Consider the following 13,756-nt stretch of genomic DNA (forward strand, 5'->3'; position numbering starts at 1 on the left):
GTAATCTGTCACACAGACTAATGCAAAATATTTTTTTTAAGAACAGCACTAAAACTATAATAGATCTATAGATAATCTAAAAGGTGCAGACCCTAGAATAATATAGTCTTTAGAAAAACAGATAGAGATGTGGAGGTAAGTAAACCTCCATACAAAAAAGAAAGGAAATTCAGCACTCTTTTAATGCAAAACATATTAGTATTTATTTACTATAAGAAAAATTAATGGCAAAATATGGTTATACTGAAAGCCCTGGAAAATGATTATTTAGTAGGGGCATATAATTACAGGTCAGTGAGTGGGTACTGTAGAGATACTGTATCTAGGAGTGGTAGGAAGAAGAGGACCTCTTTCTATCCAGACCTGGCGGTGAGAAGAAGCTCCCTCCCTCCCCATCGTTTGGTTGTATTGATTTCTCCACCTATGAGTGGAAGATATACACAATATATATATATATATATATAAGTAATAAAAAATATATATATGATGGTGCACAAATATTTCTCAAATTCCAATACTCTCTAAACTGTGCTAGCTGTCCCAAATAATATACATTACCACTTAAAGAGACAGGATTGAACAGTACTATCAGTCAATCAAAGAGGGACACCGGCTGCACGTAGTTTGTCAGAGGTTTTATTACTATGTGTCTCCAAACAAAAACAAACAAATCAGAACATCTACCCTCCACCCTTTTCCTTAGTTGCAGTTATAAAACCCAGTAAAATACACAGACATACGAACAGACTAGGCAAACTCACAAGATCTATGTCATTTCCATATTATTCTCACGTTCAACATATACAAAATATCAACTGTTGTGAATTGCTAATCACATAGAGCTGAGATACAATATTGCCAGTCCATAAATCTTATAAAGGGGCCCCAAAGTTGCAGCTGTTACGATCGTTAGATAAGTGTCCAAATCCCAGGCTCATAAGTGTAAAAACACGCACTGGTTCTGAACTAAACCTTCAATGTGTTAATAGGATGTTGCAGCTTTAACAACAGAGTTCATAATTGGTTGCTCCATACAGTGAATTAGACCCGTGAGTGAATCAGACTACGTCTCTTGATGGAGAACGCACAATGTACTCTTGCAGGACAGACCAGGCTGTCACTGGTACCTGCCTCACAGTCGAATCAATGTGAGAGTCCTTTTAGCTGCGACTGGCTTCTTCACTTGCTTACCACCATGTACGCTTCAGCGTTCTCATTAGCTCCGAGTGCCACAGGCTCTGTTCTTAGCTGATCACCTTCCGTGCATGCTCAGTCATGGTGGTAAGCAAGTGAAGAAGCCAGTCGCAGCTAAAAGGACTCTCACATTGATTCGACTGTGAGGCAGGTACCAGTGAAGTTGTTTAATGTTCGGGCTTAAAAGTCTTGCGGTTTGACAGCCTGGTCTGTCCTGCCAGAGTACATTGTGCGTTATGGAAAATAATCTTTAAGAGGATTTGTTTGTGAACACACACACACGCTTTTTCTTTGGACTTCCAATAATATGGAAATGTCATAGATCTTGTGAGTTTGCCTAGTCTGTTCGTATGTCTGTGTATTTTACTGGGTTTTATAACTGCAACTAAGGAAAAGGGTGGAGGGTAGATGTTCTGATTTGTTTGTTTTTATTTGGAGACACATAGTAATAAAACCTCTGACAAACTACGTGCAGCCGGTGTCCCTCTTTGATTGACTGATAATACTGTTCAATCCTGTCTCTTTAAGTGGTAATGTATATATATATATATATATATATATATATATATATATATATATATATATATACAGGGAGTGCAGAATTATTAGGCAAATGAGTATTTTGACCACATCATCCTCTTTATGCATGTTGTCTTACTCTAAGCTGTATAGGCTCGAAAGCCTACTACCAATTAAGCATATTAGGTGATGTGCATCTCTGTAATGAGAAGGGGTGTGGTCTAATGACATCAACACCCTATATAAGGTGTGCGTAATTATTAGGCAACTTCCTTTCCTTTGGCAAAATGGGTCAAAAGAAGGACTTGACAGGCTCAGAAAAGTCAAAAATAGTGAGATATCTTGCAGAGGGATGCAGCACTCTTAAAATTGCAAAGCTTCTGAAGCGTGATCATCGAACAATCAAGCGTTTCATTCAAAATAGTCAACAGGGTTGCAAGAAGCGTGTGGAAAAACCAAGGCGCAAAATAACTGCCCATGAACTGAGAAAAGTCAAGAGTGCAGCTGCCAAGATGCCACTTGCCACCAGTTTGGCCATATTTCAGATCTGCAACATCACTGGAGTGCCCAAAAGCACAAGGTGTGCAATACTCAGAGACATGGCCAAGGTAAGAAAGGCTGAAAGACGACCACCACTGAACAAGACACACAAGCTGAAACGTCAAGACTGGGCCAAGAAATATCTCAAGACTGATTTTTCTAAGGTTTTATGGACTGATGAAATGAGAGTGAGTCTTGATGGGCCAGATGGATGGGCCCGTGGCTGGATTGGTAAAGGGCAGAGAGCTCCAGTCCGACTCAGACGCCAGCAAGGTGGAGGTGGAGTACTGGTTTGGGCTGGTATCATCAAACATGAGCTTGTGGGGCCTTTTCAGGTTGAGGATGGAGTCAAGCTCAACTCCCAGTCCTACTGCCAGTTTCTGGAAGACACCTTCTTCAAGCAGTGGTACAGGAAGAAGTCTGCATCCTTCAAGAAAAACATGATTTTCATGCAGGACAATGCTCCATCACACGCGTCCAAGTACTCCACAGCGTGGCTGGCAAGAAAGGGTATAAAAGAAGAAAATCTAATGACATGGCCTCCTTGTTCACCTGATCTGAACCCCATTGAGAACCTGTGGTCCATCATCAAATGTGAGATTTACAAGGAGGGAAAACAGTACACCTCTCTGAACAGTGTCTGGGAGGCTGTGGTTGCTGCTGCACGCAATGTTGATGGTGAACAGATCAAAACACTGACAGAATCCATGGATGGCAGGCTTTTGAGTGTCCTTGCAAAGAAAGGTGGCTATATTGGTCACTGATTTGTTTTTGTTTTGTTTTTGAATGTCAGAAATGTATATTTGTGAATGTTGAGATGTTATATTGGTTTCACTGGTAAAAATAAATAATTGAAATGGGTATATATTTGTTTTTTGTTGTTGCCTAATTATTATGCACAGTAATAGTCACCTGCACACACAGATATCCCCCTAAAATAGCTAAAACTAAAAACAAACTAAAAACTACTTCCAAAAATATTCAGCTTTGATATTAATTAGTTTTTTTCGGTTCATTGAGAACATGGTTGTTGTTCAATAATAAAATTAATCCTCAAAAATACAACTTGCCTAATAATTCTGCACTCCCTGTATATATATACATAGAGCAATTGATATCAAGCATATAGAGCAGATGCCTGGTTGATTTTGGGGCCGGATGCTACTTGCCTTCAAAAGTTCTGTGCTTTTATACGTCTGGCTCTCATCTAGCGGATTTGAATGCTCTCCATAAGCAATACATTCTGTGCTTATTTGAACTAAACTGCAATTCTATGCGCTTATGCACTGGCCAATGGTATTTTCATGTCTTGCTTGCACTAACCTACTCTAATAGTTCCTCAGTGCATAGATCCCAATGCTTTTCTGCCCTAACGCTACCTGCTACTCAGGGTTGGGTGCAGTAGGGTGTAGCACTGAGGTTTATTTATCCGCTGTATATGATTGATATCAATTGTTCTATCTATATATATGCATTTTGTTTGTTTTTTATCTTTTATTTTTGTGTATATCTTCCCCTCATAGGCGGAGAAATCAGTACAACTATGTTTGGAAATTAATTTTTCTTATGGTAAATAAATACTAATATTTTTTTGCATTAACAGAGTGCTGAATTCCTTTTCTGTCTTACATGGAGGTTTACTTACCTCAACATCTCTATCTGTTTATAAATCTAAAGACAGCAGTAATTGATTTCCATGCTTTTTATATTCTGTTGCAGCACAGTAATGACCTTTTTAAGAGCCGTTAATATGCAGTTATGCACATTCACAAACATTACACAGTAGTATCCGCATTTCTTTTTCTTTCCTACCATAACATTGCATCTCTCGCATTAACTGCTACTTTACACAAGCCCTTGATCCTTTGTGCTATGTCAAGAGATTGTTTAGACGTAAAAGTGCTTCTTTGCATTGGGATTTTACACAGAAATAAATGTGAGTCATAGAGAGCAGGTAACAAGCATGAGTTAGACTGTATTCCTGTTTATATTTGTGTTTGTTTTTGTATTATTTACATTGCAGTTTTTAACATTAGTTAATATAAGGATACTTTATAAATTTGGGGCGCGATCCGATATGCAGCGTAGTTTGCGGCACAAGCGAGGGAACCCCCGCCACCTGCAGTTTCAGCTTGCAACTCGAGCTATCCTATATACGGCGCCGTCAGATGCTAAAGTGCCGTAATTCGGATAAACCAGCGATGTCCAGAAATCTGCGTAAGTACAAATTTCTGGAGTCGCCAGTGACTTACGGCACTTTAGAAACTGCCGGTGCCTACAAAACCTAACTAAAGTATGAAATTACCCATACTGTCTAACATGCCTCCTAAATATAGCCCGACACGTCTAACCCTCTATCCGCTATCCCCTTTCACTATCCTAGCAATAAAAAATGTATTAACCCCTAAACCGCCGCTCCCGGACCCCGCCGCCACCTAATAAAGTTATTAATCCCTAAACCGCCGCTCCCGGACCCCGCCGCCAGCTATATTAAATCTATAACCCCCTAATGTGAGCCCCTACCCCTCCGCCATCTACCTTACCTACCCCCTAATGTGAGCCCCTACCCCGCCGCCATCTATTTTAAAATTATTAACCCCTTATTTAATCCCCCTACACCGCCGCCACCTATATTAAATTATTAACCCCTAATCTAATCCCCCTACCCCGCCGCCACCTATATTAAATTAATTAACCCCTAATCTAATCCCCCTACCCCGCCGCCAGCTATATTAAATTATTTAACCCCTAATCTAATCCCCCTACCCCACCGCCACCTATATTAAATTAATTAACCCCTAATCTAATCCCCCTATACCGCCGCCACCTATATTAAATTAATTAACCCCTAATCTAATCCCCCTACCCCGCCGCCAGCTATATTAAATTATTTAACCCCTAAAATACTGAACTATCCCTACCACTAAACCTAAGTCTAACCCTACAAATAGCCCTGAAAAGGGCTTTTGTGTGGCATTACCCCAAAGTAAACTGCTCTATTGCCAGCCCTTAAAAGGGCTTTTTGCGGGGCATGCCCCAAAGAATACTGCTCTTTTACCAGCCCTTAAAAGGGCTTTTGGCGGGGCTTTGTCACAAAGTAAACTGTTCTTTTGCATCTAATCTAAATCCCCCTACACCGCCGCCACCTATAATAAATGTATTAACCCCTAATCTAATCCCCCTACACCGCCGCCACCTATATTAAACACATTAACCCCTAATCTAATCCCCCTACACTGCCGCCAGCTATATTAACTATATTAACCCTAATTATATTAGGGTTAATATAGTTATTATATTATATATATTAACTATATTAACCCTAATTATATTAGGGTTAATATAGTTAATATCGTTATTATATTATATATATATTAAGTATAATAACCCTATCTAACTCTAACATCCCTAACTAAATTCTTATTAAAATAAATCTAATATTAATATTATTAATTGAAATATTCCTATTTAAATCTAAATACTTACCTATAAAATAAACCCTAAGATAGCTACAATGTAATTAATAATTACATTGTAGCTATTTTAGGGTTTATATTTATTTTACAGGTAACTTGGTATTTATTTTAACTAGGTACAATAGCTATTAAATAGTTAATAACTATTTAATAGCTACCTAGTTAAAATAATTACCAATTTACCTATAAAATAAATCCTAACCTAAGTTACAAATACATTAGCAAACAAATGGGATTGAGGATCCCTGAAAGAATAATGCACTAATAGCACTCTATGCCCAGACTTATTGGTAGGGGCAAAAAGAGAATTTAAAATTTAACTTTTATTATTTATTTAAAACATGGGTAAACACACACATTTAAAATTGTAGTCTAACCTTGGTAGCTGTATCTTGAGAGCACTATTATCAATCAGTCTGGCCTTTAAACCATTATTATTATCTAGTCTCTCAGTGTAAATGGTACTATTGGTCTGGGTTGCTCTGTATCTTGGTAAGTGTGATTATGTTACTTAATTCACACCTTACCTGGAGAGTAAATTAATATGTTATCTGGTCTCTAGGGTGTCAATATAGTTGAGTGGATATATGTGCTTTTATTTAAATAATTCTGGCTGACTTCACTTGTTACCAAACATAATATAATATGCTTCCTGGACTATTGGACTGTAGAATATGCCAATGGCTAATTAATGGTATACTTCTGATTGTGGTTCAATATTAATAAAGCTTATATTCAACCTAGGTTGTGGTTGCTTTATGCGGTATAATGGGGTATACGCTATTATCCTCTGTATTCTGGGGTAATCATGCAGCTCTGCATTATGTGGTCACAACTGTCATTATTTTGTCATAGGCTCCTGTGATTTTAAATCACTCGTAACATCAGCTGCTGAGTTTACTATACCCTCATTAGTGTGCACTAATAAATCCTGTATTTGTATTGCTTGAACCACTTAATCTTGTGTATTTATTATTCCTCCTACACTCAGTAGTTGCAGTTCTCGTATTGGCAGTATATATAGTTCTTGTATGTGATCGTGTGTTTTGCATATACGTTCTGTATTTGTTATCTTAACTTTGTTTTTGAGCCCCCTCAAGCACTTGCATTTAAATATGTTTTGCGCTCATTAGATATGCGCACCATTCATTTTCTTGTTTTGTGATAACTATCGATCTGGATCTATGAAATGTCTGATATGATCGATGTAATTCTATCTCTTTGTTTGGCAAATATGTTCTTTTCGGATTGACTCTTAATTAATTTCAATGTTAAGATAAAATGGTAAGCTGTAAATGTGATTTGAACAGTATTATTAAGTAATCTGTTCTGGTATCCACAGAAGGACCGATACTGTTCTTACTCTTGTAACTGTGATTCTATATTAAGTTACAACGTATCATGCACTCAATTCATACACACCTCATTCGTTTTTCTTACATACTAAATTGTAAAATATATATACAGCTGTCTGTATTTCCATAAGCATATATATTTAAGTATTATTGAACTTGTTTCTTTTTTATTTTTACTGTTTGGTTTATGTCAAGTGATTTCAGTCGAGTTTGTCACTCTTTATATCCCCAGTTTGTCTATCTCTGTATAGAATTGAAGCTGCGAGCTATATGTTTATACTTTCTTTCTATAATTAAATCTTTAGCTCGCTTCAATTAGTTGTAACAAACTGTGCTGTATGTTATCGTAATCGTCAGCACATTGTTTATCCGGCTGAGTCTTTATGCTAGGCTCCTATATCCCCTCACAGTTCTCCACTATTTACCGGTATTATCGTCAACCATTTGTTAAATACTATTTTCTTAGTACACTTAGCTAGGTTAGAGTTTTTCTAAAAAACATAACAATTGAGGGACCCCATTGTCCCACACAACCCCCCTGACGCGTTTTGTTTAGTTTATGATATGCTTTCTAAATCATATTACTTGGTTCTAAAACCATATGTATGCAATCCTGTGATATGATTTTATGTCAACGTGCTATGATTTTATATCAATGTTTGGTGTTTATGTGAAAAACGTGGTGGTGCTCACTTATCAAGTGATATTCTTTCGTGCTTCTATAAAAAGTGTGATTTAAACTGAGGGTGTGTGGAGAAGTGTTTCATTCAAAGGGAAGTGTGAGTGATGAAAAATAAATAAAAGCTTAAATTCTAAGTTACATTGTGCTTTGACCTACGTCATATTAAAGTTCTATACTCAATGAAGAAATTAAAACTCTATAAATTCGTGATGATTTTGAAAAGAATATATTGGGGAAACTTCATAATTTATTGTGTAGTTCTGAAGAAGTTCGAATTGCTTTTATTTGTTTTATAATTCCTTAAGAAAATCTCTGTTGCCAAATGTTTACTTGTATAATTTTTCATATATTTGTACCTATTTGCATAGTTCCTTTGTTTGTCTACTCAAGTTTGCAATTTTAGGATTTTCTGTTCTTTTTCTAAGTCTTCCTTGGGATCCTTACCTCAACTGACCCCTATTTTTGATCCTAACTCCAGAATTATTGTATACCCATATATATCTTGATTTTATATGTCCATATACATTGGTGATAGTGGTTTTCACAATTCATATTTAATTTCCTAATATCTTGTTAGTAGCACTTGCTTGATATTTCAAAAGAAGGGGGGTGTTGCAAACTATAAGTGCTTGTGAAGTTAAAACCATTTCCCTGTTTCTACAATGTGAATGTGTCTTTTGGTTTAGGTGCTCTTGATGTGTGTTGGAATGGTCCTTGTTGTGTGAATGGTTGCTGGTGTTAGTCAGTTCTTTTTAAACTATTCTTAGATTTCCACTACAAGTTCCTATTTCAGATTCCCTATCCTTGTTGTCATTTTCTGTTGTCAATCTCATGCCCCCTTGTTTACATTTTTCTTGTTATTTTGATGTTTATAAAAACACATAATAGTTGTTGTTCTCATTTATACCATTGGGGTGTACTGTGTTTAGTAAATATATCCATTTACTCTCTGCTTTTAATAGGGATTTCTCAAGGTCTCCCCCTCTAATTCCTAATTTTATCTGTTCTATTCCCCAACATTGTAAGTTTCTAGTATCTGAATTATGTTTGTGCAGAAAGTGGAACGCCACACTTGTTATGGTTTTACCATCCTCCACATCTTTCTTGGCATTTCTGATATTTCTTAAATGCTCCATTAATCTCACTCTCAGCATACGTGTGGTCATGCCCACATAATACAAGTGGCACGAGCATTGTAGTACATAGATCACCCCTTGTGTATTACAACTGATATAGTTGTTTATACGGTGAGTAAATCCAAATCTGTCGGTGATCGTACTCGTCTTCTTGATGTAATGACATGTAGAACAAGTACCACACTTGAAGGACCCAGGGGTAAATGATGTCATAGTTTTCTTCCTTGTATAGTGACTCCTAGTTACTAAGTCTTTCATGTTTCTTGATCGTCTATATCCTATCTCAGGTTTTTCTCCTAGCTGGGCTCTTAATATTGGATCAGAAGTTAAAACGTGCCAGTGTTTATTAATAACACTTTTGATTTGAGTCATTTGTGAAGAGTATGTTAAAATCAATCTCGTTTTGTTGTCCTGTTTTTTACACTTTTTTGTTAGTAGTTCTTTTCGATTAATTCTCATAGCCTTATTTTTTGCCTTTTTTATGCTTGTCTTACTGTATCCTCTCTTGGTTAATCTTTCCTCCAGTTCTTTTGCTCGGATTTTAAATGTGCTCAGGTCTGTGCAGTTTCTTCTAGTTCTCAAAAATTCACCAGTTGGTAATCCCCGTATTGTTCCTGGTGCATGGGCACTTGTTTTATGCAACAAACTATTGGTTGCCGTTTTCTTCCTGAAGAGGTCAGTTGTTACTCTTCCATCTTCCTCTTTTTTGATTTTTAAATCAAGGAATGCAATTTCTGTTTGACTGGCTTCAGTGGTTAGCTTGATATTTAAATCATTCGAATTCAGTATGTTCAAGAATTCGAGTAAGATATCATATGGCCCTTCCCATATAAACAGAATATCATCTATAAATCTGAGCCATAGAGGTATATACTCTGTGTACTTCGAGTTGTTCTCCGTGAATACGTATTCAGCCTCCCACCATCCCATAAACAGATTTGCATATGTGGGGGCACATGCTGTCCCCATCGCAGTTCCCCGAGTTTGTAAATAAAAATTATTGTCAAAGGTGAAAAAGTTGTATTGTAAGACAAATTTTAACAGGTGATTCTCATTCTCTTCAGATTTTTGGTTTAGAAAATATCTTACTGCATGAATTCCTTTGTCATGGTCAATAGAGGTGTATAACGCCTCTACGTCTGAAGTCACAAGCCATGTGTTTTTCTCAATGTGTACACTGTCTAGTTTTTGCAGAACCTCCATCGTATCCTGTACGTATGAAGGTAACTCATGAACAAAGGACCGTAATCTATAATCGATATACTGGCTCGCTTTTTCTGTAAGGCATCCTATGCCAAACAAGATTGGTCTTCCAGGAGGGCTTACTAAGTTTTTGTGAACTTTTGGGATGAGATATAGCGTGGCAACTTTTGGATTTGGTACATTCAGGAATGTTCTTTCTTTGGGTGTGATGACAGCGTTCTGATATGCTTTATGGATCATAGAATTGTATATCTGATGGTATCCAATAATTGGGTTAAATAATAATTTTGAATAGCATCTTTTGTCATTCAGTTGCTTGTTGACTTCACGTAGATACATGTTCAATGGCCATATCACGATGTTGCCTCCTTTATCGGAGTTACGAATCACCACATCTTCCCAGCTTTGAATTTCCCTTAGTGCCATTCTTTCCTTATATGATTAGTTTTGCACTTTAGGGTCAAGTTTTAGTTCGGTAATTTCCTGACATACCAGGTTATTAAAGACCTGTATTTGAGCTGCATGAATGCTTTTGGGTACATAGGTAGATTTATTTTTTATTTTTGTTCTCCATCTGTGTTCAGATGGATTGGTATTTTCTTCCAATAGGTCTTCTAGATCTTTCAGGCTGTCTAATTCTTCTCTACTCCATCCTTCTATGGGGGGTTCATTATTAAAATGCTTTTTCAATGCTATTTTCCTCAAAAATAGCTGAATGTCCTTAATTATTTCAAATTTATTGACATCCTGGGATGGGCAAAAGGATAAGCCCTTAGATAAAATGGAGATGTGCTCTTTATTTAACGATCTTTCTGATAAGTTGATTACTCTCATTGCTTCGTCCCCATGTTGGAGAAGGGGCTCGGCGCTCTCTGGGGTCTCCTGGGTTCTCTCCAGTTCTTGTGTCCTGCTCCTTTGTGGTTGTAATCTCTGGTTCTTCTTTTGTTTGAACCTCCCTCCCCTTCTGATTGGCCTCCCCCTTCTCCCTGTTCTAAAAAAGTCTGTTTCCTTTTATTTCTGGTGTTCATTCTTGCATTTGCATTTGGGGTGATAGTAGACGTACTTGGTGTTTCTTCATTTGCTGATTCAGCTTCATCTCCATCTGTATCCGAAATGTCACTTTGGACTATGTTGAGTATAGAACTTTAATATGACGTAGGTCAAAGCACAATGTAACTTAGAATTTAAGCTTTTGTTTATTTTTCATCACTCACACTTCCCTTTGAATGAAACACTTCTCCACACACCCTCAGTTTAAATCACACTTTTTATAGAAGCACGAAAGAATATGAGCACCACCACGTTTTTCACATAAACACCAAACATTGATATAAAATCATAGCACGTTGACATAAAATCATATCACAGGATTGCATACATATGGTTTTAGAACCAAGTAATATGATTTAGAAAGCATATCATAAACTATACGTGACAAAATGTATTAACCACAAGCGAGAGCATTTGATTCCTATTTTCCCTAAACGCAAACCTCAACCCCAGTATATGTAGGAAAATCTCACTTTCCACTCAATTCCAATACTGTAATGAACATCATAAAGATAAAGCAGTAATATAATTAAATTTCAGATAATTGAATATAATAATCCACCTTAACAGTACGGAGGAAAAATGATGCAGAAAATCTCACTTTCCGCTTATTCTTGATACTGTAATGTACATCATGATAATATAGTAGCAACAGAGTTAAGCGTCAGGTAATTGGATATAATAATCCACCTTAACAATACGGAGGAAAAATTATGTAGTCCTACTTAAAAATCTCAAAAGTATTCACGGAACTAATCGAGTCCCGATTGGCTGTAACCATGACAACACAACCAATCAGAAAGCAGTAGGGGCGGGATATTCGGCTCAAATGCGTATAAATAGGTTGAACCACGGCGGCCCGCCGCCTTTGATAAAGCCTAAACAGGCGAAACGCGTCAGGGGGGGTTGTGTGGGACAATGGGGTCCCTCAATTGTTATGTTTTTTTAGAAAAACTCTAACCTAGCTAAGTGTACTAAGAAAATAGTATTTAACAAATGGTTGACGATAATACCGGTAAATAGTGGAGAACTGTGAGTGGATATAGGAGCCTAGCATAAAGACTCAGCCGGATAAACAATGTGCTGACGATTACGATAACATACAGCACAGTTTGTTACAACTAATTGAAGCGAGCTAAAGATTTAATTATAGAAAGAAAGTATAAACATATAGCTTGCAGCTTCAATTCTATACAGAGATAGACAAACTGGGGATATAAAGAGTGACAAACTCGACTGAAATCACTTGACATAAACCAAACAGTAAAAATAAAAAAGCGACAAGTTCAATAATACTTAAATATATATGCTTATGGAAATACAGACAGCTGTATATATATTTTACAATTTAGTATGTAAGAAAAACGAATGAGGTGTGTATGAATTGAGTGCATGATACGTTGTAACTTAATATAGAATCACAGTTACAAGAGTAAGAACAGTATCGGTCCTTCTGTGGATACCAGAACAGATTACTTAATAATACTGTTCAAATCACATTTACAGCTTACCATTTTATCTTAACATTGAAATTAATTAAGAGTCAATCCGAAAAGAACATATTTGCCAAACAAAGAGATAGAATTACATCGATCATATCAGACATTTCATAGATCCAGATCGATAGTTATCACAAAACAAGAAAATGAATGGTGCGCATATCTAATGAGCGCAAAACATATTTAAATGCAAGTGCTTGAGGGGGCTCAAAAACAAAGTTAAGATAACAAATACAGAACGTATATGCAAAACACACGATCACATACAAGAACGATATATACTGCCAATACGAGAACTGCAACTACTGAGTGTAGGAGGAATAATAAATACACAAGATTAAGTGGTTCAAGCAATACAAATACAGGATTTATTAGTGCACACTAATGAGGGTATAGTAAACTCAGCAGCTGATGTTACGAGTGATTTAAAATCACAGGAGCCTATGACAAAATAATGACAGTTGTGACCACATAATGCAGAGCTGCATGATTACCCCAGAATACAGAGGATAATAGCGTATACCCCATTATACCCCATAAAGCAACCACAACCTAGGTTGGATATAAGCTTTATTAATATTGAACCACAATCAGAAGTATACCATTAATTAGCCATTGGCATATTCTACAGTCCAATAGTCCAGGAAGCATATTATATTATGTCTGGTAACAAGTGACGTCAGCCAGAATTATTTAAATAAAAGCACATATATCCACTCAACTATATTGACACCCTAGAGACCAGATAACATATTAATTTACTCTCCAGGTAAGGTGTGAATTAAGTAACATAATCACACTTACCAAGATACAGAGCAACCCAGACCAATAGTACCATTTACACTGAGAGACTAGATAATAATAATGGTTTAAAGGCCAGACTGATTGATAATAGTGCTCTCAAGATACAGCTACCAAGGTTAGACTACAATTTTAAATGTGTGTGTTTACCCATGTTTTAAATAAATAATAAAAGTTAAATTTTAAATTCTCTTTTTGCCCCTACCAATAAGTCTGGGCATAGAGTGCTATTAGTGCATTATTCTTTCAGGGATCCTCAATCCCATTTGTTTGCTAATGTGTGTGTAAATTAATGCTAGCA

Source organism: Bombina bombina, chromosome 6 (genome assembly GCF_027579735.1).
Source record: "Bombina bombina isolate aBomBom1 chromosome 6, aBomBom1.pri, whole genome shotgun sequence".
In the NCBI taxonomy this organism is placed as follows: Eukaryota; Metazoa; Chordata; class Amphibia; order Anura; family Bombinatoridae; genus Bombina; species Bombina bombina.